The sequence below is a fragment of the Rhineura floridana genome, chromosome 5 (assembly GCF_030035675.1).
Source record: "Rhineura floridana isolate rRhiFlo1 chromosome 5, rRhiFlo1.hap2, whole genome shotgun sequence".
NCBI classification, from domain to species: domain Eukaryota; kingdom Metazoa; phylum Chordata; class Lepidosauria; order Squamata; family Rhineuridae; genus Rhineura; species Rhineura floridana.
Window position 1 is genome coordinate 124,334,677 of NC_084484.1, and position 24,885 is coordinate 124,359,561.

The following is a 24,885-nucleotide window of genomic DNA, read 5'->3' on the forward strand; positions in this document are numbered from 1 at the left end:
TTCTGTGTCAATGGGCACCCCAGGTGGGCTTGTCTAGCAGCAGTGATAAGCTGCAACATTTTTCCAGTTAGCACCAAGTCAGCCACCATTTTAATTCCCCATGATGCCCTGAGGAGATGCTATGTTGGGAGCATTGTAGGAAACTGCTAGCTGCATGGTGCAGATCGGGTCACCAGCCCATTGCCCATGCATGCCATGGCACTCATGAAAGCCTTCATGGGTACCCCCTGGAAAGGGCCCAGACTCTGATATTTCATTAAAAAAGTAAGGCTCTAGCCCTCCTAGAAAAAAAAGTTATGAAGCAAGATGTGCAGTTAACCTTTTAAGTGATTTCTGTCAGTGTTTTAAGTGAAGTGTGTGTGAAGTCAGAGCTGTGACTGATATACATGAGGTGTTTGGACACCAGGCAATCCAACTCCCTAGGGTCTGAAAGAGCTGCTGTTTTCTCTCCCCTTTAGTACACTTTTCCAACATCTGTTTGATTTTCTAATAGTCCTTGGAAATGCCTTAGTTTGTCCTTCCTTTTTTCCTAGCAACCAGGATGCATCTTTCCTGTGGTGGGCTTATTTGAACAGATGTTGCTATCCTTTTTGGACCAGTGAGCACATTTCAAATTCTGAGTGCTGTAGGTGGATGCTAAAGAAGCCCCTCACCAAACAGCAACTACAAAACATGAGCACTTTCCAAAATATCTCTTGCTGTACAGAAGCCAATATCCAGGCATTCATTAAGTATTCACTGTATAGTTAATTTACAGTATAATGGTATACATGCCTACTTCAGAAGTAAGTGTCATTGTGTTTACTCCCAGGCAAGTGGGCACAGGAAGGCAGTCTAGCCTTTGGTTTAGGACTGGCATTGGGAAAACAGCATTCTTGTGCCTTCAGCTGTATTTCCACAATCAGGACCAGTGGGACATAGCTTACTTCCCAAGGTAAACACGAGGCTGTTGAGGGTGGGAGGAGTCACAGCAATGACTGTACTCTCTCTAATTTTGTGTTTGGTCATGTCATGCCCCCCATTTTGTGACTGGCACCCTCGGGACTCTCTTAAAAATTGAAATGTGTCCCATGGTCCAAAAAGGTTGATGACCACCGGCATAGATTGGAGGGCTCATATCAGAAGGACACTGCATGCGGATGTAAGGCTGTATAGTGTCGGGCATGGATAGACAACTTGTCTATTCCCTTGTATGCAACCATTTCTTAGGCAATGTGCCAGCAGTAGATGGGCCAGAGGCAAAAGTGGAAAGAGCGGCAGAGGTGACTCTGACTTTGGTACAGTAGACTACATTCCAGCCGCATAAAAGTCAGACACACCCACAACTCTCCATCCTCCATCCTGGCAAGCAAGCGGCATTAACACAGCTCATGGACACTTTCTACCCAAGCAAAAGCATTTGAGGGGGCCTCAGAGCCAGGCTGGTGGGGGATGTGGCCAAAGGAGAGACCTAGAATGCCACATTCCAGCCCGGTCCTCAGTTTCCTAACCTCTGGCAGTCCTTAGAAGCATGGACTGTGACTTGGAAAACCCCTGGTTCAAATGGCAGCTCAAACTTATTACTGACCTTTAAGCTAGTCATCGTCTCCATGAAGCAGTCTCCATTAACAGTATGGGTATAATACTTTATGCAAGTATATAAAAGCTGCATGTTAGCTATACAGTATAGCTGTGCCTTTAAGTATGGGGGGGTATATGAAAAAAAACAGAAATTGCCACCACGAGGGGCCTCATCCAGACTAGGGCTCTAGAGTGGGCTATAAACATTTACACCGCACTAGTCCCAATTTGTATCAGAGGCCCAACCCATGCAATTGCAGCAGGGCAGAGGGGACTCCCGTTTGCTTCAATAGGTTTTCTTCCTGTAGCAAACTGGTGGCTGGTACCCATTGGGACTGGTAGAGCACAAAGCAGGGAGTAGGCGGAGCCAGAGCCTCTGACAGGCAGAGCCAACTCATTCAAAGCAGGCATGTTGGGGCTGGCTGAAGGCAAATTAATCTTGGTGGGGTAGTGCCCCACTTTCCCTAATGGACCAGCCACCACTGCTGGCAAATTGTAGGCACCAGCAGGAGTGTGTGTGTCCAGATCGGGACCATAATGGTGGACAAAGAGCTAAGGCTCCTGCCCTCTCCCGCTAGGATCCTAATATGGATCAGGGAAGCTATATTGCCTATTTGTGTAAAATAACAACAAAAACTCTGTACTTTGACACAGATACTTAACTAATGTAATATTTGGCTCTTAGGGAAAAAAGGCTAGGTCAATATACTTTGGCTTCAATCCAGCTTAAATGAGTTCTGACTGTCCTCCATGAAAAAGAACAGGGTACATGTTGCTAACGGCTGTCTACCATTGGTTTCACGGGGATTTACCACAATTTATTTGTCTGGGTACATCCTGTCCTTCCACTAACAGGCTTCTGAAGCAGCTAACTTTAGGTGGATCAGGTCCTTTAAGCAGAAGACTGATCAAATACTGTAAATAAAGAATACCATTAGCCTTTTCTGGACCAGGATAGCCTGACCACTGTTGTCCATGCATTGGTAACCTCTAGGCTGGATTGCTGTAATGCATTCTATGTGGGGCTGCCCTTGAGGTTGGTCCGGAAGCTGCAGTTAGTGCAAAATGCAGCAGCGAGACTGCTCACTGGGGCAGGGTATCACCAACATGTCACCCTGTTGCTGAAAGAATTGCACTGGCTGCCCATTTGCTACCGGGCCAAGTTCAAGGTTCTAGTTTTGGTGTACAAAGCCTTATACAGCTCGGGACCAGGATACCTGAAAGACCATCTTACCCCTTATATACCCAGTTGATCACTGCGCTCTGCAGGTGAGGGCCTCCTGCAGTTACCATCTTATGAGGAGGTTCGTACACTATAGGAAATGGACCTTTAGTGTGGTAGCACCTACCCTGTGAAATTCCCTCCCCTTAAATATTAGGCAGGCGCCATCTCTGCTATCTTTTTGGCGCCTTTTGAAGACTTTCCTCTTCCAACAAGCCTTTTAAGCTGAGACCTATCCCAGTCTGTGTCTGTGTTAGAATTGCTTTTAATATGTCTTTTAATATCTTTAACCCTTTTTTAAAAGATTTATTTTTAAAAAAATTAAATGTTTTTAATGTTGTTTTGTTTTAATGTATTTTAAGGTCTTTTTATGATGTTTTAAAGTGTTTTTGGTGTTTCTGTTTGCCACCCTGGGCTCCTGCTGAAAGGAAGGGCGGGGTATAAATAAAATAATAAATAATAAATAAATAAAATAGTAAGTCAAGACACTGATGCATCACTGGGCTCCATATGTAAGAACTATAAACCTAACTCCACTTGCTCCACTGAATTTAATTAAGCTTACTTCTGAGTAGACATGGTTAAATTTGAAACCAAAGGCCTTAATTTGATCCGAATTAAGTCTATTTTAAGTGTGGTTGGTTATTTCAATTGGAGAGTTAAAAGCACAGGATTAATGTTTTTCCATTGACATCAAAAGGGCTTTAAAAGTGCACAACTTGGGCTGGACCACACCCTGAAAGTTTTTCAGACAAATCAATTACATCTTCGCAAGGGTTAGATATGGGGGGAAGGAAATTGCATTTATGTTGTTTTTTCTTCTTACTTTCTCATCATCATGGAACATCATTGCCCTTAGGGCTTCTTCCAGCAATGAAACAAAACCTTAAAGTCATTTCTTAAAGCAAACCAAAAGCAGACAATCACAATAAATAAAACAGCCAAAGTAGTATCAAAATACATATCTATATGCAATGTACAAATATAGTGTGCTACAAGGCAGCAATATACAGAGAAGATAAAGTGGATGTACCTCACCTCAGTTAAGACTCTTTCTGGATTTTTGCAAGGTTGTTATATATTTCACTGAAGCTCCTAAAGTGGCTGATGCTATCTTGGACTTGCCAAGAAATTTCAGACAAGCCAGTCTGATGTTACCTGAGGAGAGAAAGTCATGTAATATTACTAGACAAAGTGGGGGAGATAATTAAATATGGTCAGCTTCATTTAATACAGTATATCTAAACCACTTTAGGAAGGTTGAGCTAATTGTGTTTGAAACTACTATATCAGAAAGTATGTAAGATCCTGATAACTTTTGATAAATGAGTAAATTTATACAGCTGAGCTTATTTTCACAAAGGTCAAACAAATATAAATTCTTTTCAACAGACATTGATAATGAAGATCCTTGCCTAGGGCTGGCTACAATCCATTAAACAGTATCTTATGGCAAAGTATTAAATCTCCACTATCTCTTCCCTATTCAGAAGTAGAGCTCATGTATTCTCCCAACATGGGAGGAAGGATCAGGGCCTTGCCAAGTAGCCATGCACCTGTCATCATACTTGTCAATTAGCCTCACATCTTAGTATCTGCACTAGGGTTGCCAGGTTCAAGGCCTGAGACTGATCCTGTATCTTTAGGAGAAGAGAAAGTCAGCTAAGTGCAGGTGTTCTTACAACCCTGTAATGGGAAAAACCACAAGGTGGAATTCTTCCTTCCCTGGAGGCTGGGCCTGGCAACCAAGAGGTCTTTTGTATCTTTAAAAGTTGGGCAGGGGGAAGGGAGAATTCCACCTTGTGGTTTTTCCCATTACAGGGTTGCAAGAACATCTGCACTTGACTGACTTTCTCTTCTCCTAAAGATACAGGATCAGTCTCAGGCCTTGAACCTGGTAACCCTAATCTACACATACAACATGAATGTCTGTAGGAACAGATCCTTCATGCATACAGCTCTACATACAAAAGGTTTCCGTGCAATCTGAATCCCCAGCTGCACAACATTCCAGATTGCATGGAAGCTTTCACAAGTACAACTGTTCATTGAAGTCTCCATCCCTACAGTTATCCACACTGTACATGCAGGCACTAGGGGGCAGGACAAGTTAGTAAATGTCATGCAGGAGCCATAGCTACTCAGTGCAACCCTGCTTCTCCCTCTCCTCAAGCATTGGGAGAATTCCTAACTAAAACCTCTGTGAGGAGATATTGTGTATGAATCATCAGCTCATATTACCCTGTTCTAAAACAGATGCATTGGTTGCCAGTTTGTTTCCAGGTCCAATTCAAGGTGCTCACAGTAGTGTTTAAAGCCCTAAATGACTTAGGCCTCAAATATCTCATACCATCTCCTTCCCTACAGACCCTCTCGGGTGTTAAGATCAGCGGAGAGGGTCTTCTTAGTTGTTCCACCACCCTCAGGAATTGGCTTTCTCTGTCGCAGCCCCTAAGTTGTGGAATTCCCTTCCTACAGAGGTGTGTCTGGCACCTTTGCTATACAGTTTTCAGAGAATGCTAAAGACACACCTCTTTACCCTGGCCTTTGGCTCCTGAGATGCATGTTTTCAGAATCCACCTTATTCTTGTGATTGAAATGTGTTTTAATTCTTTTGAATATTGTATTTTTGATTTTGTAACCTGCCCTGAGACCTATTGGTGGAGGACAGGCAATAACATATACCAAATTAGGAAAAAAAATGTCTGTCACTGTGTTTTTACAGTGCAGAACAAGCTGCTGTTGTTATCAGGCAGTTTAGAAAAATAATTTTGCATCAGTCACAGTCTGCAATGTTACATGTCCTGAATTCTCAACAGTCGTCACCCTTAAGACTTGTGTATGAGGTAGATCACATTATTACTTTAGTTTTATAAATTAGAAACAGGTGGCTATAGTGACATGCATGATAACCTATTAAGTCCAACACTGGGATGCTCTTGGGTTTCCCAGAGTCACAATGTCATTCCATGATCTACTGGTTTCATAGCAAGACTGAATTGCGTAAGGCCTATGGACTGATTTGAGTAACAAAAATGAAGCCAGTAGGATGTGGTGGGGGAATAACCACAGCTTGACTTCACTGTTGACATCTTAATGGCAATACTGGGATCTGCCCTTAGCATCAAGGATGGCACAAAAATAGCCATGTGGAAAATCTCAACTTCTTCCATCCATGCAATCCAAGTTCATTTACAAAACTATGGAAAGCAACGAGAGTGGTTAATTCTGTCTCCCACTTCATGTGACATCTTACATCAGGATTCGCAGAGGCCCATGCAAACCTCCACTAATCATAGTTTAGGGTAAAAATAGACAGGGTTTGTTAACTGGCAAGCAGGGCAAATAATTTAAAACAAAATATTTCTATGAAAAAAATAGAGCTTGTTTACTATTTAGATCCATTAAAACTTAATCTTCCATTAAATCTTAATCATAAACATATTTTGTACTCATTCAATTTGCAGCTATATAAAACTGCAAATTATGCATTAGCATGCATTACGAACAGGATGGAAAGCAATGCCATGATATCATTTTTTTAAAAGAAAAAATGAGTGGTTCACTATTCTTGCTAAGTTTCCTTCAGCTAATTTAAGTGAGCAATAATGCAGGTTTTTGGCAGCATGCATTTAGCTATAGGAATGAAGAAATGGTTCTCACCACAGTGGAATGACTCATTGCAGTGGGAAGGAAATAATGACACTTGATCTAAAGTACTACATTCAGTTCCGGACACCTCAGTTTAAGTAGGATGATAAGCTGGAACAGAATCGGGAAAGCTATAAAGATGGCAAATTCTTAAAAGAACAGGTTGAAGCAACACATTATCATTAGCCTTGTCATGTTCTGGTCCAATGCCAGATCCCACAAAGCAGGGCTGGATGCTGGGCTCCCAGACCATGGAGAACTTCGAATGAACAACTTGTGCCCTTGTTGGGTGCAGATTGAGGCCTTTTAAGTCTCGTCTCTAGCCCACCTTCTCCAGGCTCCTCCCCTTTGTAAAAAATTCCAGAGCCTTAAAGGGCCAACCAACTGGCCTGACAACAGGCAGTCCTTTTCAATTCCATAGCACACCCCACTGGTGGGACTAGTGAGCAGTGGGAAGCATCTGATTTCTTCCGTCTCAGGGGAAGGTGCCCATTAGGGTACAGGCTCTGACCCTATAAGCCCCTAGTGGCCTGGGAGGTTCCTCTGGGTGTTCCTATCCAACAGCCTCAGGTGCAGTCGTCTCCCTATCTTCAGTAATCAGCTCTGAACCCTGACCCTTAGTAGGCTCCACATCTGGTACCCCTGCAGGCTCTGACTGTGTTCAGATCACTGGTAGATTCAAGGGCCCTGACAAGCCCAGAGGAAAGAGGTTTAGGAGGAGAATACGCTGGTAGCTGAAAGTCTCAGAAAGAACTGGGCGAAAAGGGTGTTTGCTCAATCTATTGAGGAACAACACAAGAAACAACTGTATTGAACAAGAGAAAGTTATTGTTACGATAAACGTTAGGAAAAATTGCAGTGGTAGTTCACCAATGAGGCACACGTCAATAAATATTTTTGAATCTTCTTCCACTGAGATTTTAAAGAAAATATTGTACAGGCATCTGTTGCTTTTGCAGCCTCACCCAGTCTGGTACCCAAACCTGGTATAACCTCAGTAGGCTCTGGGACAATGGCAATGAGAAGCAGCAGTGCACTGCATCAGCACCAACTACCATTTTAACCCATCCCAAACAGCATCACTTGGGGACACTGTGGAAGGTTTAACAGGTGATTCTAAACTGCTTGGCCCAGGAGGGTCCCGCGGCAGGTATCTGCACAGAGTTCGGCCCTGCCAAGGTGCCCAGCAGCTGTTTGCAGGCGCTGCATACTGACATTTTGCCTACATCAGATGACTGAAGTGCTGGAGGACCTTCCAAAGAGAGCTGAATGGAGCAACTTGGGCCACATTTATAGCCCTGTAGCACCCCAAGACATTTTGCTGCCTTAAGGCAAAGGGAAAGACGACACCATTCTGAAGAATGTGCCGCCTGTCTCTGTAAGAGACATTCCTTACCTGTGGTGGAAACTCCCCTTCCCTCTGTTGGAAGTGGCTATAACTGGTTGGACACGTTTCCTTAGTCTTTGTGTGCCAAGGCCTAGTCCTACTTGCTAGGCTGAGATGCTGTTCTGCTTACTGTGAATGAATGCAGCCATTCAAGTTCTCCTGACTCCTGCTGCTTCCTGGTATTAGGTCAGACCCAATGCAAGGTTTCTTCACACAGTGAGTACCCTTTCACAAACCCACAGGATAGTACACCCTATTCAGTTCTGTGCACAGAAGCTGACCAGACTAGAAGTTGAATCTTATTTTAGCACTGGTGACAGAACAGCCTCTTCCACCACACCTGAGGACAGCAAATTAGTTCAGGGGACACAGGGCAGGTGTCACACTCAGCTCAGTCTTCCAGCATCTTGCCTTTGCTCCCCATTTCCTGGCATCTGCTACCTGAGGTGACTGCCTCCTTCTGCCTAACAGTAGAACTTGCCTTGGTCCTATACCTCCAAGTTGATACTTGATCCCTGTTGCACAACAGAATATCTGTTTCTAGGGAAACCCAGAACAGAGTCCAATAAAAGAGCTGAGAGATTTGGTAGGCAACAGTTGCATCATGAAAGAGAGGAAATGTGGAATGAAAGAAGCTGGGTGTAGGGAGCTGCTTGTTGCATGTGCATTCTAATCAGCCCCCCCCCCGGAAAACGCACAGTGTAGTCTATCTGTATTTTATTTGCAATACATTATGAGGATGCTGCGTAGAAGTAGGTAATTTGATGAGTTACAATGTATAGGTCCACTCCAATTGTTCTTGGTTGTGCATAGGAAAATGAAATGTCTCCTGTGGGAGATGTGCAGTTTTCTCTGTTGGGTATTATACACTGGAGAGATACAGTGTTGCTTTCCATTTAGACTGGAATGAAGAGAATAACATTCAGAAAGTTCTTCCTATTGATTGTGCTTTAAATCATCTGGCTATTTTAGGCACTGCACAGACACATGATTGCTTTTTATTCCTCTTCCAGCCTTCTCTTTTTACCCTTTTTAGTCATAGGATGATTTTTTTTTTGTATAAACTTTATTTATTTTCTCTACAGGTATCAATTCTTCATATAACACCAAGATTTCTTATACATAACCATCTGATACAAATGCAACCAAATATGAACAAAATTTAACAAAAATGAAAAATGGAACAAATGCTACTACAAAGAACCTTTTCTCCTTTGTATATTGTAATACATTTTGCCTGCAATGCAAATTATTTTATACACGTAAAGTGATTTTTGGAAAATTTAAGAATCATAAAGGATTTAGATCTAAAATATAAAATATTGGAGGTAGAGAGGGCTCTCTTTTTTGCCATGGCTCATGTAAACATGTTTCCCATTGTTCAAAATATTCTAATAATTTTGTGTTGCAACATGGGTCATAATCCCATTGAAATAAATCATCTAACCCAGGGACAACCAACATGGTGCCCTCCAGATGCCACTGGATGACTACTGCCATCAACCTCAGTTAGCGTGGCTAATGGTCAGGGACAGTGGGAGTTGTAGTCTAGCAGCATATGGAGGGCACCATGTTGGCTCCCCTTGGTCTAACCTTAAAACAAATTTAACTCTGTGCACAATTCTAATCATAGGCTAAAATCAAAACTACCATGAGTGGATTTCGATTCACAGAATGAGACTTTCCAGTTGCATCTCCCCAGATCATCATCCCAGAGCTGCTCCTGAGGGTTGAGAAACTGCTGTAAAAAGTGCTTATTGCATTTTTTCAATTTTCCCCAAAATTTCAATTTTTTGTTAGAAAAAAACAGGTTTTTTTCCCATGGCTTCAAAATTTCTGGAAATTTTACATCTCTAGGGGGGACACAGAAACCACCCTTCCACAAGAACTGCCTTCTGCTCACCAAGAGCACTTTTGGGTTCAAGCCATAGACATTTGTGCCATCTAACTATAGAATGAATGAATGAATACTAATGTCTAATGTAGGGAAACCATACTTCTGTATCACAGTATCATCTTTCCACCCTTTGTTCCTAAGCTTCTCTACCTGTATCTTCCTGATTTGTTAACAATTGTATATAGGGAAAGAATGGGCAGAAGGTACACCCAGAACTACTGGTAGATCTCTGTTCTGATTCCTTATTATACAACCACGAGAGTGGCGGTATACTATAGCCAGCATGGATTTTTTGCATTCCGCAGTGTTAAATTGAAAATATCCCCCATGCCATTCTGAGGCTTCCCATAAGCTCATTTCAAAACAAAACCTGACAAAACTTATAGTCCTGAACTCAGAAACGCTTGCTTAACAATAATAAATAATAATAATAATAAAATTTTATTTCTGAGTCGCCTATCTGGCCAAAAAACGGCCACTCTAGGCGACGTACAATCCATTAATAAAATACAATATAACAATAATTAAACACAATAATTAATAGGTTAAAACCAAGAACTATAATTAATTAACAGCAGCAGCAAAACTAACTCGCCACAGAAATCCCATAGGCCTGCCTGAAGAGCCAGGTCTTTAAGGCCCGGCGGAAAACATTCAGGGAAGGGGCATGACGAAGATCGAACGGGAGGGAATTCCAGAGATTGGAAATGCCCTCTCTCTAGTCCTCACCAGCCGAGCTGATTTAGCTGATGGAACTGAGAGAAGGCCCTGTGTGGCTGATCTTGTTTGGCGGCATAATTGGTGATACTGGAGGCGCTCCTTCAGATAAGCTGGGCCGAGACAGTATAGGGATTTAAAGGTCATCACCAACACCTTGAATTGGGCCCGGTAAGCAACTGGCAGCCAGTGTAGATCTACCAACACTGGGGTGATGTGATCATAGCGATGGCTGTTCTTAATTAAACGTGCCGCCACATTCTGTATTAGTTGCAGTTTCCGGACCGTTTTCAAGGGTAACCCCACGTAGAGCGCATTACAGTAATCCAAGCGAGAGGAGACCAAGGCATGTACCACCGGCGGGAGCAGATGAACAGGAAGGTAAGGTCGCAGCCTTCGTATAAGATGTAATTGATACCAAGCTGCCCGGCTCACTGCAGAAATTTGAGCCTCCATGGACAGCTGGGAGTCAAGAATGACCCCAAGGCTGCGAACCTGGTCTTTTAGGGGCAATCTTACCCCATTGAATACCAGGTCTATATCACCTAACCTTGCCTTGTCTCCCACCAGTAGCACCTCAGTCTTGTCAGGGTTTAGCTTCAGTCTGTTTCTTCCCATCCAACCACTCACGGATTCCAGGCAATTGGACATGGTCTTCACAGCCAACTCTGGCTTGAACGAGAGATAGAGCTGAGTGTCATCTGCATATTGGTGACACTGCAGCCCAAATTTCCTGATGATAGCCCCCAGCGGCTTTACATAGATATTGAATAGCATGGGGGAGAGGATAGAGCCCTGTGGCACTCCACAAGTGAGAGGCCAAGGGTCAGAGACCTCATCCCCCAATGCTATCCGTTGGTGTCTATTGGAGAGAAAGGAGCGGAACCACCATAAAACGGTGCCCTTTATACCCAATCCCTCCAGATGATCCAACAGGATACCATGGTCAACGGTATCAAAAGCCGCCGAGAGGTCCAGGAGGACAAGGAAGGTGTATTCACCCCTATCTAATGCCCTCCTCATATCATCCACCAGAGCGACCAAGGCTGTTTCAGTTCCATGTCCAGTCCTGAAGCCCGATTGGAATGGATCTAAATAATCCACTTCATCCAAGTGTGTCTGTAGCTGATTGGCCACCACTCGTTCAATCACCTTGCCCAGAAATGGTAAATTTGAGATTGGGTGAAAGTTGTTCAGATCTTGGGGGTCCAAGGAGGACTTTTTTAAGATGGGTTTTATTATTGCCTCCTTGAGGGCTAACGGCATTACACCCTCTTCCAAGGATGCATTTACCACTGCCTTGACTCCCTCACTCAACCTCTCTTTGCAGCTCATAATGAGCCACGATGGGCAAGGATCAAGTAAACAAGTGGTCGGCTTCACAGTTAAGAGCACCTTGTCCACATCCTCAGAAGGAAGAGGCTGAAATCGAACCCACAAGACTGGATTGCAATTGGCCGACTCTGGACCGCTTACTGCATCCATGGTGTACGGGATTAAGCTCCTTAAATGCTCAATTTTATCAGCAAAGTGCTTTGCAAATATGTCACAGGAGGTTTTTGAATATTCCATGGGCTCCTGAGTAAATGGACCGACCAGACTTCGGACCACTTGGAATAACCTCCTGGGACAGCACTCTGCGGACGCAATAGAGGCAGCAAAGAAATCCCTCTTTGTTGCCTTTGTTGCCACATGGTAGGCAGCTATTGCTGCTCTGACCTGTGTCTGATCATCTGTCAATTTTCATGGCGATACACAAAACAGTCGGAGAGAATCGGGAGTTCAAAGTCTAAAAAGAGAGAGAGAGAAACCAGACCTCTGTTGGACTTTTCTCTGACAGAGTTCTCATAATCTGTTGAAATCAATTACAAATCAGCCATGTTCACCGAGTACCTATTACTGACCTTGCCCCATACTCTGACCTTCATCTTCTGCAGTTTAAAAGATAAAAACAAAAATGCCTGGTCAATTTTTAATTAATTTTAAAAATTTAATATTGGAGTCAATGATAAGCTCGTGCATGCTCAGTAAGAACCAACTGTCACTGCTCTAAATGCCAGATTCAGTGGGCCACATACTCACCAGACATTTATTTCACTTTAGACAGTCATGGCTTCCTCCAAAGAATCCTGGGAAGAGTAGTTTGTGAATGGTGCTGAGGGGAGACTCCTATTCCCCTGACAGAGCTCCAGTGGCCAGAGTGGTTTAACAGTCAGCTGCTCTGACTGAAGCACTGTGAGGGGAACAGGGCATCTCCTAGCAACTCTCAGCACCATTCACTAACTACACTCCCCTCTCCTCTCCCTTCCTCCTTCCTTCTTCCCCCCTCTTCCTTCTTCCTTCTCCCCTGTCCACTCCAGCCCTCTTTCCCTCCTCAGTTTCACCTATCCTAAGCATGACTGCATGGGAGTAAATCCAACTGAGCTCAATAAAGGGTAGGAGTGCCTTTTACCAGCTTTGGCTGATAAGACAGCTGCTGCAGTTTCTGGACCGGGATACCCTGGCCACTGTTGTCTACTCACTGGTAACCTCCAGGCTGGATTACTGTAATGTGCTCTATGTGGGGCTGCCCTTGAGGTTGGTCCAGAAGCTGCAGCAAAATGCGGTGGCGAGATTGCTCACTGGGGCAGAGTATCGCCAACATGTTACCCCGCTGCTGAAATAATTGCACTGGCTGCCCATTTGCTACCTGGCCAAGTTCAAGGTTCTAGTTTTGGTGTACAAAGCCCTATACCAACCTTTCCCAACCAGTGTGCCTCCAGACGTTGTTGGACCACAACTCCCATCAGCCTCAGCCAGCATTGCCAATGGTCAGAAAAGATGGGAGTTGTGGTCCAACAACATGTGGAGGCACACTAGTTGGGTAAGGCTGCCCTATACAGCTTGGGACCACAATACCTGAAAGACCGTCTTACCCCTTATATACCCAGCCGATCACTGTGCTCTGCAGGTGAGGGCCTCCTGCAGATACAATCTTATCAGGAGGTTCATTCTGCACAACATAGGAAACGGACCTTTAGTATGGCGGCACCTACCCTGTGGAATTCCTTCCTCTTAGATATTAGGCAGGCGCCATCTCTGTTATCTTTTCGGCGCCCTTTGAAGACTTTCCTCTTTAAACAAGCCTTTTAAGTTGAAACCTATCTCAGTCTGCATCTGTGTTGGAACTGCTTTTAATATGTTTTTTTTTATTTTATACAATATGTTTTTAACCCTTTTTAAAAGATGTTTTTAAAGCTTTTTTTTAAGAAAATGTTTTTAAAAGTGTTTTGTTTTAATGTATGTTAAGGTCTGTTTTTATGATGTTTTGACGTGTTTTTAGCGCTTTTGTTTGCAGCCCTGGGCTCCTGCTGGGAGGAAGGGCGGGATATAAATCAAATAATAAATAAATAAATAAATAAATAAATAAATAAAATAAACATGCAAATGATCAAACCGGCCCTCCCCCTCCCCTCCCCCTCTGCCCTTCCTCTCCTCCCTCCTCCCCTTCCCATCCCCTGAGGTCAGTTTCATCTATCCTAAGCATGATTGCAGAGGAGCAAATCCCACTGAACTGAATAAGCACGCAAATGATCAATCCATTCTCAGCAAACTTGCAGAGGATCCCATTTCTTACCTCCTGGATTAAAAAGTAGAGAAATTAAATGGGGGGGGGGAACCCTTGCAGTTTAAAAACATACCAGATAATTCTATCAAACTTTTAAAAATAGGGCAACAGGGCAACTGGGCAGCAGGGGAGCAGGAGACCTGACCTGTTCTCTGAGATATTGTACTGCCCTACAAATTTGTCAAAATGCAAACACAATTTAGGTTGGTCTTTCACAGTCGAATCCACTTGCTGTGTAGCTTGGAATTTATTTATTTATTTGTTTATTTCAATTTATATACCGCCCATAGCAAAATAGCTCTCGGGGCGGTGAACAACAAGAGTAAAATACAGTACATCATAATGATAAAATCACAAAAACATATACTAGACACAAATAGGAAAACAAAACACAGAAGAATCTAAACACAGGAAAGAAGCAAAGAACACCAACCAACATACAAAAATGTAATTCTCCATCTTTGGAGAGGGCAGGTGTTGCCACCACTCACCATATGCTCAGAGGCACACGTTACCAAATTCTTCAGCTATTCTTCTTGGTATGGGAAAACTACAAGCTCAGTTCAGATACTCAGAATGCTTTAATTTCAAATCTACAATTGGCTACCTTTAGGGCCAATGAAAAAGTCACAAAAATGTGGCAAGCATTCTCATCAGGCAAGATGTTACACAAGGAGTGGTTGGACCAGGAAAAAAAAATAAGGCTGGGTGTTTAGGCACGACATCTGATCTTTATGCCACAGTTAGTTCAGGCTTGTTGGAGATGCTTGAAGCACCATCAATTTGTAGCTTGTGGGATCAGTTTCAGTTGTTGCAGCCAAGGATGATTGTGGCAGTGAAGCTGACTACATGCACTCTTGATCCCTGCCTCTCATGGTTGGTAAAATCAAGTAGGAGGGGATTGACTGGATGGGCCCAGGAAGTGGTCAATGCCTTGAAAGAGGCAGTGGTGCAACCCCTTTAAAGAGGTCCTCCCTGGATCCAGAGGTTTTAGAAAACTACCCTTTAGTCTCTAATATTCCTTTCCCAGACAAGGTGATCAAGAGGGTGATGGCAGGCCAGCTGCATGCATGCCTGGAGAAAACAGATTATCTAGATCCATTCCAGTCTCATTCCTGGCCCAGTTTCATCACTGAAACAGCCTTGGTGATTACCTTTTTGGGAGACGGGGGCAATGCAACCCTGTTGGTTCTCCTTGATCTGTCAGTGGTTCTTGACACCATAGACCATGGTGTCCTTCTAGAGCAGCCTTTCCCAACCAGTGTGCCTCCAGATGTTGTTGGACCACAACTCCCATCAGCCTCAGCCAGCATTGCCAATGGGAGGCTGATGGGAGTTGTGGTTCAACAACATCTGGAGGCACACTGGGTGGGAAAGGCTGTTCTACAGCAACTGAAGGACGTGGGAGTTGGACGTACTGTATTACAGTGGTTTCACTACCACCTGAAGATACCAGAAAGTAATAGTAGGTGATTGTTGCTCAGCTCCAGCATTCTGGGCTGTGGAATCCCCCAAGGGTCCATTCTGTCTCCTATGCTATTTAACATCTATATGAAACTATTGGGAGCTCCCATCCAGGGATTTGGAGCATCAGTATGCTGACAACACAGAGCTCTATCTCTCCATCTGAATCAGGAGAGGCTCTGAAGGTGTTGGACAGGTATGTGGAGGCAGTGATGGGGGCCAACAACGGCTGAATCATGATAAGATAAAATGCTATGGGTGGATGGTTCCCATGTCCAAGAATTGGTTTTATAACCTGCTCTGGGAGAGATTGTACTATTCCTGTAGGAACAGATTTGTAGTCTGGGAGTACTCCTGGATTACAACTTGTTATCAGAGTCCCAAGTGGCTTCTGTGGCTAGAGTGCTAATGCCCAGCTGAGGCTGACTCACCAGCTACAGCCATTCTTGGATCAAGATAGCTGGCCTCAGTTGTCCATGCTCTGGTGACTTCCTGTGTGGACTGTTGTAATGCACTGTCTGTGGGGCTGACCTTGAAGATGGTCCAGAGGCTGGGGCTAGTGTAGCATGTGGCTGCTAGGCTGGTAAGTGGGGCATCCCAATGAGACCATGTCTCACTGGTCTTGAAAGCACTGCACTGGCTGCCAGTGAGCTACCGGGCCCAGTTCAAGGTGTTAGTACTAGCACATAAAGCCCTAAATGGCTTGGAACCCAAATATCTAAAAGAGTGCCTTCCCCAGTATCAACCATCCTGGATCTTACAATTGGCAGGCGAAGCCTTGTTGGTGGTGCTGCTGACCTGTGACAGGGATGACTCCCCGTTTGTGAAATGCCCTCCCCAGTGAGGTATGTTTGTCTCAATCTTTATTGAATTTTAGGAGGAATTGAAAACTTTCCAGTTTACCATGGAGATGAGACATCAGGTTATACACCTGGGATTCTCAGATGAAGATAGCCTCCATGCCCTTCCTCCCAATTTATGTGAGAAAAGAAAGCCTGGCTTGTAACCCAATTCTGTCTGACACCTTGTACAATACCACAGGTTCTAAGTGTTTACCTTTTGCAACCGACTCCACTTGTTGGGTTTGGGGATCCTAGTAAAAATTGCAAGATTATGCAAGCCCTCCCCCTGGCCATCTCCTGGCAGAGGGCACAAACAATGGTAGGACATCATTTTTATTTCAGCTGGACAATGACATGCATCTTATGACAGATATTTTAGCTTCATTCTGAAAACAAGTTGCCAGTTATTTCCATCTTTTCTGGATGACTTTGAAAATAAAGGATCAGGAAACTCTCTGGTGATTCGTGGCATCTGCTATGAATTCATCCCATTTAATACTTAGCTCTTTTTTAAAGACATTTGCCTTCCAAAGCATTTAGTTTCTTTTTCTGCATCTTTGGTCAACTTCCAGCTTCCACATCCATATGGCAGATGGAAATCACTAATACTGAAGATCTCTAGAAGCAAATGTTCATATTTAATTTTTTGATCGCCAGATCTCATTTTAGGCTATTATCCAGTTTTGTCTAATGTACACATTTTTGCAAGCAATTTCTCATCAAATAATGCATTTTTGTATATTATTGTCACTCATACATCCATTTTTATGTACATTTCCCCCCAACACATGCATTTTTGTAAACATTGTTTGGTGAACTACATTGCAAAATTCAAATAAGTGTGAATTATGAAGGATGGATGTGTTTTGGTACTCACATTGTTTTGGAAATTTGCAAATTTGACAGGTTTGGCTTGAAATGGATCGAATTTCTCACCCAGTCCTAATCTCAGCCCTGTCCCCTCCCCATTTTCAGTACACCCTAGTTCAGAGCTTTCCACTGGTTCCTGCCTGCCCACATGTTCAGCAGGTAGAAGGAGGAAGTCGGTACTGAAGGACCCCTCGAAGTCAGCTCCTCCAAGGCCAGCTGAGCAGAGCAGAGGGACACCTTCACTTAATCCAAACCCAGCCTAACGAAAGAGGGATTTGGATTGTTTTGGAAGAGTTTTTCTCTGTTACTCCAGAAGGCAGGAGTAGAATGAACAGGTAGACACTGCTAGAAAGCAGATGTCATCTAAATATTAGAGGAAACTTACTAGTGTTAAGAGCTGTTTGACCATAGAACTGACTGTCTCAGGCTGTGGTTGGGTTCTCTTTCTCTGGATCTATCTAAGCCAAGGCTAGAAATGTCTCTATAACTGAAAAGGACATTTAGTTTGCCATAGATCTGTATATTTATATTGCCTCATGACTTCACATTCCAAATAATACTAAAAACTTGCAAATTTTCAAAACCCACTTCATGCCTACATAGCTGTGAAATTCAGTTTCAACCAAGGCAAGATGGCAGATTAGATATATGTTAGCAAGGCTGGGCTTACCATTAGGCAGAGTAAGGTGACTGCCTCAGGCAACTTATTTTGAATGTCATGAAAGGGCTGGTAATTGTTATTATTTTTGCATTTTTACTGCCAGTGTCATGGATAGTAGATGAAAATTGATTGCTTGTGATTTGAGAGTTCACTATACTGATGCTTAACGCTTCATTCTACTTAGCTTAAAACTGACTTTGGAAATTCTTGCTGCCTAAACAGCTTGTTGAGTAATCTTTGCTTCATAATTGGATTGTTGCCTGTGATCTCATAGTAAAATGAAGAAAAAAGATGAAAAAGGTGTTATATTCACTCTAATATTAAGTCCAATACTGCCAACTTCTCTTCTTTGCCTTTTTCATCCTGTTCTTTTCAGCCAACCATTTCCTCTTAGTTCAGTGTTTTCTGATCAGTTTTTGTCAACATGGTTAGATATTTTTTCATCTGCAGTTCACCTGATGTATTCCTATGTTCGGAAGAGTAAAGAAATACATTAAGAGGAAGGAACTGGGCTAAGCTAGTATTGTTAACATTGCTTACTAACATGACAAGATGAACACATAATGCTGGTTTTAACCTATAAAGCCTTACACGGCACGGGCCCGCAATATCTGATGAAACATCTCTCCCGATACGAACCTACCTGTACACTGCACTCAACATCGAAGGCCCTCCTCCGGGTGCCTACTCAGAGAGACGCCCGGAAGGCGACTACAAGAAAGAGGGCCTTCTTGGTGGTAGACCCTGAATTATGGAACACCCTTCCTGATGAGGTTCGCTTGGCGCCTACATTACTATCCTTTCAGCGCCAGGTGAAAACTTTCCTCTTTGTCCAGGCATTTTAATATTTTTAATATTTTAATATTTAATATTTTTATATCTGTTAATAGTTTGTATTTGTATCTAATGTTTTAACAGACAGTCATACGACACACCTTTTATTATTGGATGATTAGCTGGTTTTTTAGCTGCTTTTAAATTGTTTGTAAGTGTTTTATTTTTTATGTACACCGCCCAGAGAGCTTGCTATGGGCGGTATAAAAGTTCAATCAAATAAATAAATAAAATAAATAAATATTACTGGGGCTTCAAAGCACATACATTACAGATCACAGATAGGAAATTCAAACATGACTACAAGTCAAGTGCTTGCTTTGAACTTTAGTGGAAACTCATTGTTTAGGAAATGCTGACATACAGATGATAAAACTGGACTCAGGCAGTTCATTATTTAAGAGTTATTATCACATATACACACACACACAAGGAGCTACTACCCCTGCTTGCTTTGCCAACCCTACCGTCACCAAAGCTGCCTCCTCCCCACCCATGGTTCAGCAAAACTGTCCCCTCCCCACTCACAGGTCACCAAAGCCTTCCCCCTTCCCCCCACAGGTCACCAGAGCACCACCAACACCTCTGTGGGTCACCAGAGCCTCCCTCGCCCCCCCCAGTGTTGCCATTCCTCCCCTATGGGTCTCCAAAGCTCCCCATCTCCCATGCATCATCCAAGCTCTCCCCCACACCTCCACAAGTCACCAAAGTTCCCCCTTTTGTAAGAATGACACTATTAGAGATATTATATTATTATTGCTGACCTATATAAAGGGTATAAATATTAGCCAGTTCTGAGGAGGTTTTTGACACCATAGCCCAAGGGTTGCTAACTTGTGACCTTTCAAATGTTGTTGAAGTACAACTCCTGTCATCCCTGACCACTGACCATGCTGGCTGGGGCTGATGAGTTTGAGTCCAACAATTATCTGTGGAATGGCTTTTAATGTATTGATAATTTAAATTTTATCAACTGTGTATGTTTTTATCCTTTCTTAATGTTGCTTCAGTGAGAAAAGCATCTAACAACAACAACAGCAACAACAATAATAATAAATTTCCATTTATAAACTGCTTACTATCTAAAAGATCTCAAAGCGGTTTACAATAGAATACACAAGGTACAATAAAAAATATCAAATTAATTTACAAAGCAAAATACATAAACATTATCCATATACATAAACATATACATAAACACAGTATAAAAGTCAGAATTCACCAAGGGAAGCTGTGAGTCACCCTCCGCACTCGATGAAAGTGTCAGAAAACTGAAATTATGTTGACCATGGAGGAGGGCGACAAGCAGGTAAAAGGTTATCGCTCCCCTGGTGTGGCTTGCCACCATTTCTATTGCCTCTCCTTCTGCCTGGGGGGGAGTGTCCGCCGGCTGCAAGGCTTCAGGACTCAAGCCTCGGCAGCCCTGTGTGTCCATTGTTCTGAATGCAGAGCATCTCTCTGGGAGGCAGGTTGTGATCAGAGAGCAGGAAGGCTTTAGCTGGGGGCTAAAGTGGGTGGCCGTTGTGTTGATGTTGATGGGGGACTGCATGTGACCCCCACAATAGGGAAAATCAGAGGCCCACTCTGCCTTGTCTGCATAGGTCCAGTGACTAGTCCCGTGGCCAGGAGGACCTGCCTTTGAGGGGGCCCCCTCTGAATCTTCCTCGCCAGCGTCTCCATCTGCACTGGCTAGTTGGGCGGCCAGCAGCAGCAGCAAGAGGAGGAGGTGGTGGTAGTGGTGGTGGTGGGAAAGGTCCAACCTCAGCCTCTCCTGGGCACGCATCCTCATCATGGCTGCACACAGGGTCTCTCCAAGCCCGTTGGAGCATGCCAGCATCATTTTGTGCTGTGTCTCCTGCAGATGTTGTTCTCTGACTAAAGCATGCATTGGATTGGCCTTGTTAGCAGCAAAGTCCGTTTTGAGGAAATTCATTGAGGAAACTAGATGTTGCTAGTCTACAACTCCCATTGTCTCTAGCCATCTTAACCAATGGTCAAGGAGTTGTAGTCGAGGAGTTGTAGTCCATCAACATCTGGGGACCCAGAAGATCACTGTTCTAGAACACATCTCTAATTGCTGAAAGCACATGGCATGTACATGGCAAATGATCTACCACTGCACTTCCCCTGAAAAAGTTGTTGGTATTTTTAGTGGTCTGTGAGTTGCTCTGATACACTTTTTAATTCTGGAAGAGCTGAATTAACTTCTCACTTGTATGGGGTGCTGCATGGATTTCTCTCTCTATAGCTTGAAATAAAAATGCTTTGCTGGCATTATGTAGTCCAGACACCTGTGTAACTCCAATAGTCACCAGTTCTGTGACAATATCAGTTTGTAAGTTGGGGTCTATTCCAAAGCCGACAACTGATTTATGATGATAATAATAATATCATCATCTGGAGAACCACAGGTTAGCCCACACCCACACCTTAGCCACTCACACCATCTTGATTTCTCTCCTCTTCTCCCTTCAGGACAAGCACAGAAAAATCATTTGTGCAAGACTTTTTAAAGAAACACTAGCTCCTTAGAAATCTATGGAACATAAGAACATAAGAACATAAGAAGAGCCTGCTGGATCAGGCCAGTGGCCCATCTAGTCCAGCATCCTGTTCTCACAGTGGCCAACCAGGTGCCTGGGGGAAGCCCGCAAGCAGGACCTGAGTGCAAGAACACACTCCCCTCCTGAGGCTTCTGGCAACTGGTTTTCAGAAGCATGCTGCCTCTGACTAGGGTGGCACAGCACAGCCATCATGGCTAGTAGCCATTGATAGCCCTGCCCTCCATGAATTTGTCTAATCTTCTTTTAAAGCCATCCAAGCTGGTGGCCATTACTGCATCTTGTGGGAGCAAATTCCATAGTTTAACTATGCGCTGAGTAAAGAAGTACTTCCTTTTGTCTGTCCTGAATCTTCCAACATTCAGCTTCTTTGAATGTCCACGAGTTCTAGTATTATGAGAGAGGGAGAAGAACTTTTCTCTATCCACTTTCTCAATGCCAAAACTTACCACTATTGCGTTTTTGTATGTTCTATGCACTCATATTGTATCTTCTTATTTATATATTTTTTTTATTTTAGTCATATTTTATTTATTTTTATTTTAGCCATACTTAATGTCCGTACCATACCTGTCAGGACCCACATGAGAAGCTGGTGTACATTCTTTATATAGGCAACCCCACACATTCTGGTTAATACAACGCCCCCAGAGTTTGCTTAGCTACTGGGGTGTAAGAATGTATCTGTTAGACACATATAGTGACAGAGAAGAGTGGGAGAGGTGGTGGCTGAATTTTCTGCCTCAGACACCAAAATAACTTGGCTGATCTTGGGTACTCTATCTTTCATTTAAATCTTCACTGAGGTTGGCTGTAGAAACCCTGTCCAAGTGCCTGGAGTTGGTGAGTGCCTAGATGGGAAGGAATAAACTGAAACTGAACCCTGACAAAACCGAGGTACTGTTCGTGGGAGACAAGGGAAGGTTAGGGGACGTGGACCTGGTGCTCAATGGGGTACAACTGCCCCTAAAAGGCCAGGTCCACAGCCTCGGGGTCATTCTTGACTCCCAACTGTCCATGGAAGCTCAGGGTTCTGCTGTGAGCCAGGCAGTGCTGTATCAACTCCATCTGATACGAAGGCTATGCACCTACCTTCTCAATCATCTGCTCCCATCAGTGGTACATGCCCTGGTCTCCTCTCACCTTGACTACTGTAATGCGCTCTATGTAGGGCTACCCTTGAAAATGGTCTGGAAGCTGCAGCTGGTACAGAATGCGGCGGCACACCTGATTAAAGGCAGCCGCCGGCGAGATCACGTAACTCCAGTACTCAAAGAGTTGCACTGGCTACCAGTAGCTTGCAGGGCCCAATTCAAGGTGTTGGTTTTGACCTTTAAATCCCTACACGGTTTCGGCCCAGCCTATCTGAAGGAGCGCCTCCAGCATCATCAGCTATGCTGCCTAACAAGATTGGCCTCAAAAGACCTTCTCTCTATCCCACCAGTCAAAACAGCTAGACTGGTGAGGACTAGAGAAAGGGCTTTTTCAATTGTGGCCCCCATCCTATGGAACTCCCTTCCAAATGATCACCACCAGGCTCCTTCTACAATGAGCTTCCGCTGGGCCGTGAAAACCTGGCTCTTCAGGCAGGCCTTTGGGGTGGGCTAGATTTTAACATTATTGCTTTTAGACTTTAATGTTATTGTATTGATGTGTCATTTTATGCTATTTTGCTTATTTTGTACGTCGCCCAGAGTGATTGGTTAGCCAGCCAGATGGGCGACTGAGAAATCCAATAAATAAATAAATACTCTGTACGTTGACTTGTTTGGGCAGCACCATTTATTGCTCCATCTAAGGTAGCAAAATGTATTGAGCCAGCCCTGCACACCAGTACAAACTACAAACTAGTAGAGTTCTGTGCATTACCCATAATAATAATAATAATAGAGAAGATTAGAAATGAGAGCCATAGGGCTTGTAGCTGTAGTTCTACCCACAAAGCATCCAGAGCATAACTACTGACTGTGATTTTTTCATCTTAATGGCTTTGTCCTCCAACCTTGAAATTTACTGTGATCATTTTAATACCTTTTCCCATTTTCCCTGATGCATTCAGTGGTCACTGTGTTCTTCATAATCATTAACGTATCATAAGACTGTTAACTATGCTACACCTCCCCCATATGTTATATACTATAAACGTATTCCACATTAAAGGGCAGTGACCAAGGTGGGTAATGGACAAAAAGCGGGGGGCATAGTTACCTTAAACTCTTATTACATCCCGACAGCAGGACAGGGCTTTATTTTACAATGCAGCAGAAATTGCATTTAAAGTCTCCAATGGCCTGTGAAAGGTATAAAACTGATTTATAAAAGAATCGTCTGCTTTATCCAATAAATCTTACATACTAGTGTACTCATTTTTTAACCTGAGCGACAGGTTAGATGTAGCTTTTCCTTGCCCTGCTTTTCTATTAGTTGCTGACTATGGACTAATGAAAGGAATTTTTCAAGGTCCAGATCCTAATAAAAGTGGAAAGGGGCATCTGCCTGCTTGCCTGCAGGAGGAAGGGGACCATCACCATCCAGGAAAGGAGAGCCGTTTGCTGCTGCTGTCTGCTAGCCTGCCTGCTTGCCTGCTTGCTTGCTGCTGCTCAGCTACCACCACCATCACCCTCTCCCTGTTGGACTTCTGTTCGGCAGGTGTCATGCCTTGCAGGACCAGGCCCCAGGTACTCAGCCAGCTGTTGCTGATTTCTTCCACCTGTCCCTTCTCTGGAGGGGATACATAAGCTGGCTGGCTGAGGTGGCTCCTGCTTTGTCTGCTTTTTTCTGGATCTTGAGTCATGTGTCTGGGTGAGAGGACTCAGAGCCAAGTGGGGAGACCTGAGGGGGGCCCAATTAGTGTAGTGACGGGTAGAGGGAGATATGGCATTGTGAGGAGGACTTGCCAGGTAAGGGGAATGCGGCCCAGGCAGTTAACAACTGTGCCTTGTTCCGTTCCTCCCCACACTCGCAGGTTTCTTGGTTGCCCTATCAGCCAGCTCTCAGGCCTCCGGATGCTGCTCATAAATGCCAGATCAGTGCATAATAAGATTTCCCTCATTCACAATTTAATAGTGGATGAGGCAGCCGATCTAGCATGTATAACCGAGACCTGGGTGGGTTAGCAGGGAGGAGTCAGTCTCTCCCAGCTATGCCCACCAGGGTACCTGGTTCAGCATCAGGGTAGACCTCAGGGTGGGGGAGGGGGGTTGCTGTGGTCTATAGAGCTCCATCTCCCTCTGCAAGCACCCTGTCCATGAGACTACTGGTCTGGAGTGTTTGCACCTTATGTTGGGTCAGCGGGATAGACTGTGGATTCTGTTGGTGTACCACCAACCCTGCTGCCCAACAGACTCCCTAGCTGAGCTGACGAAGGTGGTCTTGGGTGTACTGTTGAGATCCCCCAGACTGTTGGCTCTGGGGGATATCAACATCCATGCCGAGGCCACCTTATCCGGGGCGGCTCAGTATTTCATAGTCTCCATGACAACCATGGACTGTCCCAATATGTCATTGGCCCAACACATGTAGCAGAGCATACTCTAGATTTGGTTTTTGCAACTGGACATGGAGTTGGTGAATGTGGGGGGCCTTACATCAGTCCCTCTGTCATGGACAGAT

At 44.0% G+C, this 24,885-nt stretch overlaps 1 protein-coding gene and 1 long non-coding RNA gene across 2 annotated transcripts in view; one reads left to right on the forward strand and one right to left on the reverse strand.

Moving 5' to 3' along the window:
• Window positions 1–24,885, forward strand: part of HTR1F (5-hydroxytryptamine receptor 1F) — a 215,421-nt gene that overhangs the window by 143,654 nt on the left and 46,882 nt on the right. The window lies entirely within an intron of this gene.
• LOC133385921 (uncharacterized) overlaps window positions 1–24,885 on the reverse strand; it is a 67,256-nt gene that overhangs the window by 2,649 nt on the left and 39,722 nt on the right. The window contains exon 3 of the long non-coding RNA XR_009763017.1: window positions 3,821–3,940. This is a non-coding gene — a long non-coding RNA (uncharacterized LOC133385921). The remainder of the gene's footprint in view (window positions 1–3,820; window positions 3,941–24,885) is intronic.